The following is a 14,646-nucleotide window of genomic DNA, read 5'->3' as shown; positions in this document are numbered from 1 at the left end:
CCTGCAGCAGCCATTGTCATCATCCCCGACATTTAAAGCGTGTCATGGATTGAATTGTGTCCCCCAAAACGTGTGTCAGCTTTGCTAGGCCATGATTCCCAGTACTGTGTGGTTGTCCTCCATTTTGTGATCCGACATGATTATCCCCTGTGTTGTAAATCCTGTTATTGTTGTTGGGTGCTGTCAAGTTCGGTCCAAATCATAGCGACTCTGTACAACAGAACAAAACTCTGCCCAGTCCTGTGCCATCCTCACAATCATTGCTGTGTTTGAGCCCATTGTTGTAGACACTGTGTCAATACATCTCATTGAGGGTCCTCCTGGTTTTCATTGACCCTGTACTTTACCAAGCATGATGTCCTTGTACAGGACTGGTCCTTCCTGATAACATGTCCAAGGTATGTGAGACGTAGTCTCGCCATCCTTGCTTCTAGTAAGCATTCTGGCTGTACTTCTTCCAAGATAGATTTGTTCATTCTTCTGGGAGTCCATGGAATATTCAATATTCTTCTCCAATACCTTAATTCAAAGGTGTCAAGTCTTCCGTTTTCTTTATCCATTGTCCAGCTTTCCCATGTATATGAGGCAATTTAAAACACCATGTTTTAGGTCAGGCTCACCTTAGTCCTTAAACTGACATGTTCGTTTTTTAACACTTGAAAGAAGTCCTTTGCAGCAGATTTGCCCAACGCAACGCGTCTTTGATTTCTCGACTGCTGCTTCCATGGGTGTTCATTGTGGATTCAAGTATCACGATGTTGCTTAGCGGTCCCATTGTGGGGACTTTTGTTTTCTTTATGTTGAGGTGTAATCCGCACTGAAGGCTGTGGTCTTTGGTCTTCATCAGTAAGTGCTTCAAGTCCTCTTCACTTTCAGCAAGCAAGGTTGTGTCATCTGCATAAAACGCAGGTTGTTAATGAGTCTTCCTCCAATCCTGATGTCCTGTTCTTTTTCTCGGATTATTCGCTCAGTATACAGATTGAATAAGCATGGTGAAATGATACAACCTTGATGCCCACATTTCCTGATTTTAAATCACACAATATTCCCTTGTTCTGACTGAACAACTGTCTCTTGGTCTACTTACAGGTTCTGCATGAGCACAATTAACTGTTCTGGAATTCTCATTCTTTGTAATGTTATCCATAATTTGTTATGATCCACACAGTCAAATGCCTTTACGTAGTCAATAAAATACAGGTAAACATCCTTCTGGTATTCTCTGCTTTCAGCCAGGATCCATCTGACATCAGCAATGACATCCCTGGTTCCACGTCCTCTTCTGAAACCAGCCTGAACTTCCGGCAGTTCCCTGTCGATATACTGCTGCCGCTGCTTTTGAATGATTTTCAGCACGATATTACTTGTGTTGTGTGATATTAATGATATTGTTTGCTAATTTCCACTTTCTGTTGAATCACTTTTCTTTGGATTGGGCACAAACATGGATCTCTTCCAGTTGATTGGCCAGGTAGCTGTCTTCCAAATTTCTTTCCATAGACAGATGAGAACTTCCAGAGCTGCATCCGTTTGTAGAAACATCTCGATTGGTATTTCGCCTCAGTTCCTGTAGCCTTGTTTTTTGCCCATGCCTTCAGTGCAGCTTGGGCTTCTTCTTTCAGTACCATCGATTCTTGATTATATGCTACCTCCTGAAATAGTTGAACATCAAGCAATTCTTCTTGGTACAGTGGCTCTGTGTATTCCTTCCATCTTCATTTGATGCTTCCCGTGTCGTTTAATATTTTTCCCGTACAATCCTTCAATATTGCAACCTGAGGCTTGAATTTTCTTTTCAGTTCTTTCAGCTTAAGAAATGCCCAGCGTATTCTTCTCTTTTGCTTTTCTAACTCTAGGTCTTTGCACAATTCATCATAATTCTTTACTTTTTCTTCTCAAGCTGCCCTTTGAAATCTTCTATTCAGCTCTTTTCCTTCATCATTTCTTCCTTTTGCTTTAGCTACTCAACATTCAAGAGCAAGTTTCAAAGCCTCTTCTGACATCCATTTTGGTCTTTTCTGTCATTCCTGTCTTTTTAACGACTTCTTGCTTTCTTCATGTATGAGGTCCTTGATGTCATTCCACAACTCATCTGGTGTTTGGTCGTTAGTATTCACCGCGTCAAATTTATTCTTGAGATGGTCTCTAAATTCAGGTGGGATATACTCAAGGCCGTATTTTGGCTCTCATGGACTTGCTCTGATTTTCTTCATTTCAGCTTGAACTTGCGTATGAGCAATCAATGGTCTGTTCCACAGTCGGCCCCTGGCCTTGTCCTGACTGCTGATATTGAGCTTTTCCATCATCTCTTTCCACAGATGTAGTCGATTTGATTTCTGTGTGTTCCATCTGGCGAGGTCCGTAGTCGCCATTTATGTTGGTGAAAGAAGGTATTTGCAATGAAGAAGTTGCTGGTCTTGCAAAATTCTATCATGCAATCTCCAGCATCATTTCTATCACCAAGGCCATATTTTCCAACTACTGATCCTTCTTCTTTGTTTCCAACTTTTGCATTCCAATCATCAGTAATTATCAATGCATCCTGATTGGATGTTCAGTCAATTTCAGACTGCAGCAGCTGGTAAAAACCTTTAATTTCTTCATCTTTGGCCTTAGTGGTTAGTGAGTACTTTTGAATAATCTTAGTATTAGCTGGCCTTCTTTGTAGGTGTATGGATATTATCCTATCACTGACAGAGTTGTACTTCAGGGTAGATCTTGAAACATTCTTTTTGACAATGAATGCAACACCATTCCTCTTTGAGTTGTCATTCCCAGCATAGTAGACTATATGATTGTCTGATTCAGAATGGCCAATACCAGTCCATTTCAGCTCACTAATGCCTAGGATATCGATGTTTATGCGTTCCATTTCATTTTTGATGATTTCCAATTTTCCTAGATTCATACTTTGTATGCTCCAGGTTGTGATTATCAATGGTTGTTTGTAGCTGTTTCTTCTCATTTTGAGTCGTGCCGCATCAGCAAATGAAGGTCCCGAAAGCTTTACTCCATCCACGTCATTAAGGTCGACTCTATTTTGAGGAGGCAGCTCTTCCCCAGAAGTCTTTTGAGTGCCTTCCACCCTGGGGGGTCTCATCTTCCAGCACTATATCAGACAATGTTCCACTGTTATTCATAAGGTTTTCACTGGCTAATGCTTTTCAGAAGTAGACTGCTGGGTTCTTCTTCCTAGTGTGTCTTAGTCTGGAAGCTCAGCTGAAACCTGTCCTCCATGGGTGACCCTGCTGGTATTTGAATATGGGTGGCATAGCTTCCAGTATCATGGTAACAGGGTAACATGCAAGCCACCACAGTAAGACAAACTGACAGATGTGTGGGGTTGTAAATCCTACTCTCTATGATGTTAATGAGGCAGGACTCAATCTATAGGATTAGGCTGTATTCTGAGCCAATCTCTTTTGAGATGTAAAAGAATTGAGCAGAGAGGAGAAGGATACTATTACCACCAAGAAAGAAAAGCCAGGAGCACAGCGCATCCTTTGGGCCCAGTATGTCTGCTCTGAGAAGCAACTAGACCAGGGAAAGATTGATAACGAGGACCCTCCCCCAGAACCGACAGAGAGAGAAAGCCTTCCCCTGGAGCCAGTGCCCTGAATTCGGACTTCTAGCCTCCTAAACTGTGAAAGAATAAATTTCTGTTTGTTAAAGCCATCCATTTATGGTACTTCTGTTATAGCAGGACTAGATAGTTAAGGGAAACCCTAGTAGTGCAGTGGTTAAGTGCTCTGCTGCTAACCAAAATGTCAGCAGTTTGAATCCACCAGGTGCTCCTTGGAAACCCTATACGGCAGTTCTACTCTGTCCTATAGGGTCTCTGTGAGTCGGCAATGGGTTTGGTTTTTTGGTTAGACAGCTAAAAGAAAGTGTGTTCCTTGCTGCACGATCAGCACCCTGCCTGGCTGCCTGCCTGGTGGCCCTGGGCTGGCATGAGTGGCCCTGAGCATGGGCCTGCTGGGTAGCCATGGGTGGGCCCTGTGCTGCCCCTGCCCTGGCCTGGGGACAGCACCAATCTGCCCACCCCTGCTGTCTCCTGGGGTCCTCACCAGCTGGGCCCACAGCAACAGCAAAGGGCCAAGGCTGTGTCCGCTGAGCCTCAGCCCCAGGCCAGCAGGCAGCCAGAGGCTGCTGGATGCAGATTAGAAGCCTGGACACCTGCCCCCCTGCAGTGCACCCCCTAACCCCAGCCCAGATTGGAGGTGTGGGGAGCCAGGAGAGGGGGCTCATGCTGGGTGACAGGGGTCTGGGCATGCCTTACACAGGAGCTCAGGCTGGTGCACATCCCAGCTTCAGCAGCAGACAGCAACCTCATGCACCATGTCCTGTCTACCTGCTGGTCTAGGCCCACAGAAAGAAGGCAGAGACTGGACTTCAGAGAAAAGAGTAATGGACTAAGGCCCGGCAGCTGGGGGGGGGAGGGTGGGTGGTCGGGGGTGCAGGAGTGGACTGAGTCCCTGTGGCTAGGGGGCGGGAGTGGGCTGAGTCGCTGTGGCTGGGGGCGGGGACAGGAAGGGATGGAACCCAGGCTGCAGGGCCCCAGGACAGCCAGGTCTGTTCCCCTCTCTCAGGCTCCTGGCTCTCATGCACTGCCCTATAGCATTGGATTGCGGGCTGAGTTGTGTCCCCAAAAGCTGGTTCAAGTGCTAACCCGGCATTTGTGAACATGGCCTTGTTTGGAAACAGGGTCCTTGCAGACATTATCAGGTAGGTTAACACAAGGTGGCCAGACTAGCTGTTGGTGCTGCTGAGTGGATTGTGACTCATAGTGACCCCACGTGACGGAGTAGAACTGCCGGGTAGGGTTTCCTAGGCTGTCGTCTTTATGGGAGGAGATTGCCAGGTCTTTCTCCCGTGAAGCCACTGAGTGGTTTCAAACATTTTGGTTAACAGCTGAGTGCTTAACCACTGTGCCACTACAGCTCCTTTACTGGAGTAGGGTGAAGTGGGTGGCTCCTAATTCCACCTGACTGGTATCCTTATAAATGAAGAGACAGACAGACAGAGGGCAGAGGCCATGTGACCATAGAGGCAGAGACTGGAGCGATGAGATCACAGCCCAGGAACACCTGGGGCCACCAGGAATGGGAAGAGGCAGGAAGGACCCTCCCCTAGAGATTTTGGGAACAGTGTGGCCCTGATGACACTCCGACATCCCTGTTGCTTTAAGCCCCTTTCCCGCTTTGTTGTGCTTTGTCACGGTGACCTCTGGACACCCCTTCAGGTGGGTCTGGCAGGACCCCAGGGCCAGCCTTCCTAGCTGGTGGCAGCTGCTGGGGTCACGTGCAACCATGTGGTCCCCTGGCTCTCCAGGGGCGGGAGGGGACCCAGCCTCCACCGGCTCTCGCTGGGCGTCTGAGGCTGGATGCAGAGCGCCTCTGGGCCCGCTGATGGGAGATAGCGGTGCCGGTTCCTGCTGTGGCTGAGACAGGCTGGTAGTTTTCCATCGCTGCAGCCCAACAACAAACCTCCAGGAGAACCTTCCTCCTCAGCGCTCAGCAACCTGCTGGGAAATCCTCTGGGCAGGCGGGCAAGGCTCGAGAGCTGGCCTCTCTGGCCATCTGCAAGGCCTGGTGGCCCGCCAGCACTCTGCCCAGGGCATATTAGCCCTGCGCGGGAGCACAACACTCTACAGTTTACCTAGCACTTGCACACCTATTCTCCCAACCCAGATTCCCCCCCATGTATCTGCTGGCAGCACCAAAGCTCACTTAGACGAGAAGCTGGCACTGGGGAGAGAACAGGGCTGAGGTACACAGGGGGCTGAAGAGAAGGCCGGGGGAGACGGTGAGAGGAAGGGCTGAGATCACAGGGCTGCCAGGGACAGCAGCCCTCTGGCCCTGTGCAGACACAAGTCTCAGAGGGGCCAGCCCTGAACCCGGCCTCTCTGCTGCACGGCACATGGCGGGCACGTGTCCCACTGCCCATTGGGCAGGGCAAACCCACACAAGGCCTTTGAGGGATGGAGGGGACAGACAGGTCCTGCATGAGTAGTTAATGCAACAGGGCTCCTATACCAAAGTCCTGCCCACTCTGCAGTCATCCAATGGAGCTGTGTTCTCCAACCTTCGTGTTTTCACACACTGTATCAGAAACCCAGTGCTGCTCTGGAATCGTTAAGCCAGGGTAAGAGCACCTGGCAGCCAAGGTGCCTTTCTTCCATGGAACCACCTGGAACCAGATTAGCCTGTAACATGGACTTCTGGGCTCTGCAGTCCTGAGGGTGGTCGACAGATGGGGAGGGCACACCAGGCAGACAGGGCAATGGCTCTGAGGGACTAGAAAGGCTGCAAAGCTTGCAGGGTGAGGAGAGGGCAGGTCAGAAGAAGGGAGCTGCCAGCCGCCTGAGTAACGCTCTCAGGTCACCGTACTTGTCTGTGTGTCTGTGACGCACTGATGGGCGGCGGGCCCTGTAAGGGCGGGGTCCCATCTGACGTGTCCTCCTCATCACTGAGACCCCAAAGCTGGTGGCAGGGACTGACTGTGGCAGGTATTTAGAGAGCATTTCCCAGAAAAATCATAGGAGCAGATCATCCGAGGACCTTACTTCCTCCCCTGGACCTTCCTCAAACCTGGGCACCAGGGATCAAAGAATCAGACTGCCACGTGGAGCAGGCCTAGGTGACCCTACCTCAGTGACCAGGTAATTCCATTCTGGAGTGACTGAAGGTCCCATCTCTGAGGCTCTGGTGACCATGTCTCTGACACCCAGGTGACCACGTCTCTGACGCCCAGGTGATTCCATCTATGACAGCCAGGTGACCACATCTCTGACAGGGTAGATGACTCTGTCTCTAATGCCCAGGTGACCTCATCCCTGAGGGCTCTGACAGGCCTCCCGGCCATCTTGGTCACTGTCTACTCCTATTGGCCAGCAGCCTGCAGTTGAAGCCCCACCAACTTGGGCAGGCTCATCCCCAGGATCGTGACTCTCCCTGGGCTCCCAGTGGGCTGTGCGAACCTGGTGGCTTTATTGGGCACTGTTCCTCAACCCAGACCAGCACTGAGCCCAGCATGGGCGTGAACTCATGGTGAAGGACATCAACAGAAGAGGGGGGGAGCCCTACAAATGCCCTGGGATGTTCACCCTGAGGCCTCAGGCTGGAAGTTCAAGGGGTGGATTCCCTTTTAATAAATGGCAACTTTCCAACACCCAGGTGGCATTCCTAGGCCTGGACAGTGTCAGGCAAGGGCGAGCTCCCCATCACTGGAGGTATGGGAGCAGGGGGCAAGTGACCTGGGGCTGTGAGACTGTCTGGGGGCTGATATGGGGCCTTTGGGTCTCTTCCAATGGACAACCTGAGCTGTTCTTTTTGGGGCATATCCTCACCCTTCACTAAGGCCTTATGATCTAAATGCAGAAGGCACAAGGGCAAGGCCGGGTGGGCCAACGGTGAGTGCAGCCGCGCTTCTGAGACCCCACCCTGTGGCTTTTCTTGTTATTGGAGGAGCCAGCGGCGGGGTGGGGGGGCAGAAGACCCCCATAGCCCCTGTTTCACGCCTGAGTGGATGAGTGGCCTTAGACAAGTACTCAAGCCTCTCCGAGCTTCAGTTTTCCCATCACAAATGGGTGCAGTGGTCTCTGGATGCTGTGAGCTCCACTCACTGACATTTCTGTGGAAGCCTGGAGGAGGAGGAGGGGAGAGGGTCCCCGTAGGAGTACTAGACCCCCAGGTGGCCCAGATGTGGGGGTCCAGCATCCTCAGCTCTGGCTGGGTAGGAAGGTCGAGGTACAGAGCGTGAGGTACTGCCGGCCCCTCATGCTGCACCCACCGTCTTTCAGTGGGCTGCCTGGAGGTTCTCTCCTGCACCCCCAGTCTGACTGCAGGCACCACAAGGGCAGGACTGACTCTACACATATGTACAGCCGACTCCTCCAACGTTTATTAAGTGCCTACTGCATGCGGGTCTAGGGGTGAGACCACGTTGCAGCCCAGCCTGAACATTCTGTTGTTCCCGGACAGGGTCAAGCCTGGTGGTATAAAGCTTGCCAGGGATCTCTGAGGTGCACACCCCCATGCCCCAGGCCTCTGGAAGCCCCTTGGCTCCCCACATGGCCAGTGCCCATGAGGCCCAGCAGCCACCTTCACCCTGGGGGAGCTTGGGCCAGCTGGGGGTATAAGGCAGGTGCTGCCCTGTCCTCCCGGGGCCTCCTAGCAGAGATTATGGGAACATAGGCAGGCCAGCCCGAGGAGGGCTCTCTGAATTCTGCATTTGCTGGCTGTTCGTGAAGAGCTCCAGAGTCCATGCTGACTCTACACACAAGCCATGTGAGGCTGGAAGGGTGGGCACCACTGCCTGTGCCCACTTCCCAGACATGGAAACTGAGGCTCAGGGGCCACACAGCTCCATCAGCTTGAAATCCGAGTCAGAGGCTTCTGAACCTCGATGCCACCCTTGTGCTTAGCCTCAGCAGCCTGGAGAGACCCATCCTGTGGCCAGATGGCCAAGGTGTCACCCTGTCATCACCCAGGGGCCCCTGACAAAGGCATCTGCATAACTAGACCCCAAACATGCCCAAGCGCATTGGCATCAAGTCGATTCTGACTCGTATCGCCCTATGGGACAGAGTAGAACTGTCCCATAGGGTTTTCAAGGAGCGGCTACTGGATTCGAACTGCCGACCTTTTGGTTAGCAGCCGTAGCTCTTAACCACTGCCCCACCAGCACTCCATCAAACATGCCCAGGCAGTTATTAATCACTTGCCCCTTTCAGCCCCTCTCTGGGCACATTTTGGGGTCCCTGAGTGGTGGAAACAGCGAATGCACTCATCTGCTAAAAGGAGATTGGAGGTTTGAGTTTACTCAGAACAGCTCAGAAGACAGGTCTGGCGATCAACTTCTATAAAGATTTCTGCGGCGAGAACGCTATGGAGCAGTTCTACTCGGTAATACACGAGGTTGCCACGAGCTGGAATCGACTTGACAGCAGGGGGTTTGGTTTTTGGGTTTAAATGGTTCACACGCTTGGTTGCTAACCAAAAGTTTGGTGGTTTGAATCTACCCAAAGGTATCTCGGAAGAAAGCCCCGGCTATCTAAAAAAAGAACCCGATAGCGCGTAGCTCGACTCCGACACGCGTGTGGTCTCCACGAGCTGGAGTCAAGTTGGCTGCAACTGGTTACTGGTCCAGGCGCAGCTCAAAAGACGTACTCGCTTCGGTGACCAGCTGAGCCCTCCCTTGGCCTCAGAGAAACCTCGGCGGTGGCGTCCTTGGAGCCAGGGACTGCTGGGCCCCGCACTGAGTGACACCGAAAGTAAGAGAATCAACCCATTGTTTTGCCTCCTACTTGAATCCTTGTGGAAACAACAACAACCTGAATTTGAATAACGACTTCATCTGAACCAATTCAAAGAGGACTGATTTTGTTTCAAATTCGATTTGTGATGGCGCACGCTCTAGGAAACGGGTAACTGAATTATTTCTTCTCACAAACAAGTTGGCATTTTATATCCTGGGTGGGGCGACTCTTTAAAGGCTGCCTATTGTTCTGAACGGTTTCTACGACGACAGAATGAAAACAAAGCTGATCCCGAATTCACATCGTGAACAAACGCACTCTGTCGTTGGTACATAGCAGATAAGGTTTTAGAAGGATGCTTACATTAAAAATAAAGAAGCCGCTCCGAAAATGTGTAGTTGCTATGCCCTGTGGAATCGTAGAGATGGTTCACAATAGGGAAGAACTAAAGACGAGGTCGAATTGAGGTGATCCAGACTACACACAGAACAGATAGGACCTAGGAACAGTCTCCTCTGCTCTCTAGAGCCTCAGTTTTCTCAGTTGTAAAACAGGGCTGGAGGCGCTGACATCAGGTGCTTGTTGAGGGATTGGTTCAGTGCGGGGGGGTGAGGGGTGTACGTAGCCCAGGGCCTAGCTCCCAGCATAGGCACCGCAGGCAGTACAGCTCTGCACAGTTCCCTCTCTGGAGCTCAGCCTCCTCATCTGTAAAATGGGTACATTGGTTCTCACCTGGCAGGATCTGAGAACAATTGCCTGACACAGTAGGCATGCAGCAAAAGCAAGTCCCCCCCGTTCCTTGTTAGTATTATCATGAGTGGTTCCCTGCCTCAATGTGAAATGGGGAGCACTGAAGTCCACAATCCTTCAGGTATCTTGCACCCCAGCATCCTGTGAGGAGTCCAGCTTCACCTCAAAAGCTGCAGTGAGATCAGCTAAGAGCTAATTAAATGCGGGAGAAAGCCCACCCACCAATATTTGAACATATGGCTGATGGGCCTGCACGAGAAGTGGAAAAGTCCCCACAGCACAGAAGTGGTGCCTGAGCTGGGGAGAGGGGCACATATGGCATCTGGAGGGCAGGGTGCCGATCCTGTTTCCCTTTTTCCCATGGCTGCCAGGCAGCTCTGGCACATTTTGTGCTCAGCCACCAAAGCAGTAGACCTTTAAAAAGGGTGTTCTGGGTAAACACTCTGCTCTCCGCCCCTTGGCTAGATTCCTTATCTAGATCATAATGACCCTCTCCTACTGAAGCTTTTACTGGGAGCAGCTGAAGGTCCTTTTGGCAGGAAAGGAAGGCATTTTGAGTTGGGCTTTCACAGCCTTTGGCTTTCTTGAGGCCCAGACTTTGTCATTGATTCAGTTTCCCAGGCCGATTTCTGTGGGACTGCCCACACCTTGCAGGGTGGTTGCCACCCCTTTCATACCCCTGCCCTGCCTGAACTTGTTTACAGATTGGGGGTGGGAGTGGGGGGAGACCAGCCTGGCTGACCTGCTTGGGGTCACACAGGTAATAGACACCACCACGTCCCGTCCAGGCAAACCCCGCACTTCTATCGTCCCAACCCCTCTCCCTTCCTCCCCATCCCCTGGGGACACTGACCCTCAGAGTGAGTGAGTGGGTGTGTGTCTGGAGGTGGCCTGAGGCCCACGGGCCACCCCACGCAAAGCCAGAGCTGGGAGGGGGCCCTTGAGTGAAAGACACCATCCCCAGCTGGCTCCCAGAGCCCCTCGGCAGCCCACAACGCAGAGATGAGGTAGCCCACCTGCCCACAGCGAGCCCTGGCCAGGTGCTCATCAGGTACCACGCACACCAGGGCCAGCCTCAGGGGACCTCAGACTGGCTGCCCCCTCCTCTGGCCCTGTGCCCATCCCTGGCACATCGGGGCTGTGCCGCCACACCAGACTTAAGACGGCCCTGCAGGCGCCATGTGTTTGGACCCAAGGCTGCACTGGATATTTGAGCCCTGTGATGGATGTGACAGAAACACACAGTGGCTGCCAGCCGGCCACGTGCTCCTCCCCACTGTCCAGGCCCCACCCCGAGCTGGGGCAGGATCCAGGCAAGCTCCTGGAGACAGTGTCCGCCGCCGCTCCGGCTGCTCGGCTGCTGTTTCCCTTTGAATTCCATCCTGAGCTGCAGTGGAATATTGGGGTTACATGATTCTTGTCTTTTTTGCTTTTCTACAGGCTCAACAATTGAGTTAAAATACAGGAATTAGTTACATATATATACCAGCGTGGACCAACAGTTAAGTGCTTGGTTGAGAATTGAGAGGTTGGCAGTTCAAACCCGCCCAGAGGCTCCAGGAGAGAGAGGCCTGGTGATCTGCTTGCGTAAAGAAAACCCTATGGGGCAGTTCTACTCCGTCACATGGGGTTGCCATGAATGGAAAATCAACTCAAAAATCAACGTATGTTTATCAGTGACCATGAAGATGGGGCAGGACTGGGCAAGGTTTTGTTCTGTTACGTATACGTAGCCATGACTTGGAGCTGACTGGGCGGCACCCAACCACAACGAAAGCATCCATGTGCATGCATGCATGTCCAGTGAAATCTGGGGGAGCAGGGACTCCACGGGACTGCCGCATTTTTCCGAGTCTCACAAGTTTTCCGCCTTTTCTTACGGCTTTTCTATCTCTCTCAATTAGTGGAAAATATTTGCATTTTCCTTCTCTGACAGGTTTCTACCTTATACAGGTTCCAGCTTTTACAGGTTTCATCAGCCACAGGCAAGTCATTGGCCCAGAGAAGTAGGGTTCGGGCCAGTACCCTGCCTCCTTCAGTACCCTACCTTCTTGATCTTGCTGGGCTTGTTTCATGATTTGTCTGAAATCTCCGAGTGGCCAAAGGACGACGTGGGCCAGGACCAGCTCTATGGCAGCACTGCTCCAAAGCCAGGCCCGGGCCTAGGGAGAGACCCTACTTTACCATCTCCCAAAGCCCAGGGAGGTCCCCCATTTATAAGGTCTCTAGGCCAAGGGGGACTGCCATTTTATAAGGTCCCCAGTTCCCAGATCCCCGTTTTGAGGGCCATCAAAGGCCAGTACTGAGGATCCCCAGGCCAGGGGCACACAGAGTGGGCTCCTTAGAGCAGATGTTTCCAGCCCCAGCTTTGCTTCTGTGGGTCCTGGGCCGGACGGTCACCTCTGTGGGGTGGCTGTAAAGATGGGAGATGAGGATCTTTAGGCTTTGTCCACGAGAGAAGAGTACCATCACACAAATGAGCAGCCTGCCACGCTTGGCTGGCGGGGTGGACACGGGCGAGTGGTCAAGGTTTGGAGCCCTACTCTGTCCTGCCAGAGCAAGGGCCGGAAGGGTGGTTCCTGGCCTGGACATAACACAGGACCAGCACATGGAAGCAGTGGTGCTCAGGGCCCCCCAGGAGGGTGCCAGCACCCCCACCTCATCCTCTGAGTCAGGTGAGCTCCTTTTCCCCCCAGGCAGACAGAACAGGGGTGGAAGCCAGCTTTCTGCCTCTGTTTGTCACTGAGAAGAAAGTCCCTGCAGGCAGCATTTAAGATGAAGCAGGGGCATCTGTCGGCTGAACAGGGTATCAAGTAGGGTGGATACGGCTGGCACAGCCCAGGGAGGTACAGTTCCCGGCCTTAGGGACGGAAGGGGAGTGGGGTTACTGACATTCTTCTGGGGACCTCACTCCAGAATATATGCTCCTGTTGTGTACTCAAGGGCTTCATGGGTGGGGGGACTCAGGACCTCCTTGCACCCAGGAGGCCCTGAAGCTCGGGGGGGACCCATTGGTGGTCACACAGCCACCATAAGTAAGCAGGAACGAGCGTCCCTCTGGTTCTGGGCTGTGCGCTTCCTTCTGCAGAAACTGACCAAGCCGCCCCTCCCCTACCCCCAGCTACACCAAAGGAGCCACCCTGGGCCACGGGTGGTCTCCTAGCCCCTCCTCCACACTTGAACAGAGGGCCACCCCCATAAGGATGTCCTAAAACACACCTGCACCTTCCCAGCCCCGCACCTGTGCTCCTCCCACTCCTCTGCCCCCTGTGAAACAGTAAGGTTGGTAGCTGCTGGACGGCTGAATTCGGAGGGAGGAGGCCTGGGCCAGTCCTGAGTCCCATCACCAGCTGTGTGGCCCTGGGCAGATGTGCTCACCTCTCTGAGCCTTCCGAGGTCCCTGGGTGGCATAAATAGTTTGCAATCAACTACTAACTTAAAGGTTGCCAGTTCAAACCCAAAGGAGGCACCGAGGAAGAAAATCCTGGTGATCTGCTTCCATTAAGATTACAACCAAGAAAACCACATGGAGCAGCTCTGCTCTCACGTGTGCAGTCGCCCTTGTTGGAACAGACCCGATGACAAGTTTGGGTTTTGGTTCTCTGATCCTCCCCATCTCGCCCATGCTATTCGTAACAGCCCTGGGCTCAAAACGTAACTCCTCTTAGATCGGGGGTCCTGGTCTGGATGGGGCCCTGAGTACTGGCCCTTAGTGACCTTCCAAATGGAGATCTAGGCCCCCCATCTTGCCAGCAGCTTTGACATCCCTGCAAACATGGTTAAGATACAGGCCTGGAATGGTAATTCCAGAACTCTGGGGGGTCTTTTTAGTAAAGGCACAGGCATTTCCTTGCAGGGTCCCTGGGCTGCCCTCGGAGCTTCCCTGGGCCACTGGCCCCCTGTGATCAGTACAGAGTGAGTGTGCCATCTCTGCAGTAGGGCTACCTTCTGTGAGCCCCCACTGGGCTGGCAGGTTGGATCGCAGACTTTGTAGGACACTGGGGCTCGTCGGAGCATGGGAAGAAGGCCAGCATGCCCTCCTCCCCCGTTTCCACCGCCCTCCCTGTACCTCCTGGGCCTCGGTCTCCCCATCTGTCTCTGAGCCTAACACACAGTAGGTGTGAGTGTACCCACAGAGTTAGCTGTGAACACAGTCCAGGAAAACTCTTGGAAACCGGAGTCCCTCTGTAAGTTGGAGTATCTGGAGGACCCATAATTAGGGGTGATGAAGCCAGGCAGCTGCTCCAAGGGCAGCCCTGCCAAGTCAGCCCAGGACAGGGGCCTTCTCTGGTTTCTGACACAGGAAAAGGGGGTGGGGTGGAAGGCAGGCCCCAGGGTTGATTCCTCCCCAGGACAGATAGGGAGCAAGGGCTCAGTACACACAGAGAAGCCTTGAAGGACCAAAGAGGGAGGAGAGGGGGTTGGATGGTTACAGGCAGCTGTCGCCAGCGGGAGCCATCCTCCAGCCCACCAGGCTTATGTGTACGGGGGCCTCCATCCCCCCTAAAACCCAGGTCCTGCTTCTGTCCCACCCCCACCCCAGCTACCCCAGGAGCTTCCTGGGTCTTGGAGGTGAGGTGCAGAGAAGGCTGTGGGGTCCTGACCCCAGGACGGCGAAGTCCCCAGGAGGCCCAGGG

At 52.7% G+C, this 14,646-nt stretch overlaps 1 protein-coding gene across 1 annotated transcript in view; it reads left to right on the top strand.

Annotated features, from left to right (window-relative positions):
• Window positions 1-14,646, top strand: part of LOC126077377 (uncharacterized) — a 1,154,420-nt gene that overhangs the window by 535,136 nt on the left and 604,638 nt on the right. The window lies entirely within an intron of this gene.

The sequence above is a fragment of the Elephas maximus genome, chromosome 5, assembly GCF_024166365.1.
Source record: "Elephas maximus indicus isolate mEleMax1 chromosome 5, mEleMax1 primary haplotype, whole genome shotgun sequence".
In the NCBI taxonomy this organism is placed as follows: Eukaryota; Metazoa; Chordata; class Mammalia; order Proboscidea; family Elephantidae; genus Elephas; species Elephas maximus.
The sequence above is the reverse complement of the archived record's forward strand: the minus strand, read 5'-3'. Positions and strand labels throughout refer to the sequence as shown.